Here is a 960-nt window from a genome sequence, read left to right as displayed (position 1 = left end):
CTTGGCTCTGCCTGCAGGGACTCCCTTGATGTGCTTTGGAGGGGATGTGGGTTGGCCTTCTCTTCAAAAACACATTCACTTTCTTTTTCTTTTTCTTTCTTTCTTTCTTCCTTCCTTTCTTCCTTTCTTTCCTTCTTTCTTTCTTTCTTTCTTTCTTTCTTCCTCTCTTTTTCTTTTTTCTCTTCTTTCCACGTGGGAGGCAAAGATTTATTTCTTCATTTCTTGCATTTGAAGTACTCTTTGATGACATCCTTGGCCTGAGACTCCTTCCATAGTCCTTAACTACTACACAACTGCAACCAACTGCTTTACAGGGTTTCCCCTCTCTGTCAATTGTACAGGGGCCTTCCCATTCCCCTAGTTTCTTGTTGTCATCACCCTTGATTAGTTTGATTTGGTGTTCAGCACAAAGGGCCTCCACCAACTTGACATACATAGGCTTATCACAGTTGGATGCAAGCACACAAAGGTGGGCTTGGTGCTTGTCTAAGGCTTTGGAAGCTTCGCGAATTCCACATGCTAGGCCATCGTGGCTGAGGGCGCTCTTCAGCACTTCTTGTAAAGCAGTATTAACATCCATTACACCTCCAGCAGCAATGCCTTCCTCGGCCGTGACAGTGGGTTACAGGTGAAGCCCAGTCTCAAACCTCCACCTCCACACAAGTTGGCGGCAGCAGGGAAAGAGAGGAATGTTCTTTCTGGTGCATGAGTTTTCATAAGAGGATCTATTTCAAACCACAGCTCAGTTTGCTATTAAGGTATATGGCTCATCTCTTAACTGGCAATGGAAAGTTCCAGCATTCCAAGTAGAATCTCAACCTCAGAGCCACACTATACTTTTCAAAAGCTTGGCTAAGAGAAATGCTACTCGTGGATAAGTGCCTGCAGAGTATATGCTGCATTCAATCCTCTGGACAAATATTCTTAAATCTATTACCAATTTAGCCAGAGCCACAAACC

The 960-nt window shown here is 44.2% G+C and overlaps 1 pseudogene; it reads right to left on the bottom strand.

Annotated features, from left to right (window-relative positions):
* Positions 1-215: 215 nt before the first annotated feature.
* LOC100589209 lies at positions 216-604 on the bottom strand (annotated as a pseudogene).
* Positions 605-960: the final 356 nt, after the last annotated feature.

This window comes from Nomascus leucogenys, chromosome 18 (assembly GCF_006542625.1).
Source record: "Nomascus leucogenys isolate Asia chromosome 18, Asia_NLE_v1, whole genome shotgun sequence".
NCBI classification, from domain to species: Eukaryota; Metazoa; Chordata; class Mammalia; order Primates; family Hylobatidae; genus Nomascus; species Nomascus leucogenys.
This window is presented reverse-complemented; position numbering and strand designations above follow the sequence as displayed.